We start from the raw sequence: 712 nt of genomic DNA, 5'->3' as shown, positions 1-712 counted from the left end.
AAATATCCACAAACACTTTATGAAACTAAGGAAATATCAAAAGGCTAAAAAAACATTTGAAAAGTATCTTTTTTTTTATTTATCCAAATTGAAGCCTCGGTTGGTTCGAGAGTTGCGAGTTTTGGCCGGTTGCTACTTCAAATTGATTCCGTGTATCAATCTTCATAAAATTTGGTCAAAATATCCACAACCACTTAATGATACTAAGGAAATGTTAAAAGTCTAAATAAACATTTGAAAAGTATATTTTTTTTCGATTTATCCAAATTGAAGCCTCGGTTGGTTCGAGCGTCGAGAGTTTTTGCCGGTTACTACTTCAAATTGATTTCGTGTATCAATCTTCATAAACTTTGGTCAAAATATTCACAAAAACATAACATAGATACATATATACATATGTGATATAGCGTCTCTTCTTCTTTTTTAGTTGGGCCCAACCCTGAAATCGGAAATCCGAAAACAGTCTCAGAGGTTTTTTACGATCGGACCTGACTACAATTATTTCATTTATCGATGAGGCTCCTTTTCTGTTTCATTTAAACCAAAGTAAATACGGCACGAAATGTTTGTTAAATTTGAATCTTTAATTACAATTTATTTTCACATAAAATTACAATATATTTTATTAATTATTATTTTTAATTTAAAGAATCCTTTTATCCTATAACATACCTATCTCAAATCTACAAACCTTAATTTTAAAATGGAATTT

Source organism: Cimex lectularius, unplaced genomic scaffold (genome assembly GCF_000648675.2).
Source record: "Cimex lectularius strain Harlan isolate CLEC.00 unplaced genomic scaffold, Clec_2.1 scaffold98, whole genome shotgun sequence".
Lineage (NCBI taxonomy): Eukaryota > Metazoa > Arthropoda > Insecta > Hemiptera > Cimicidae > Cimex > Cimex lectularius.
Note: the sequence above shows the minus strand (reverse complement) of the source record.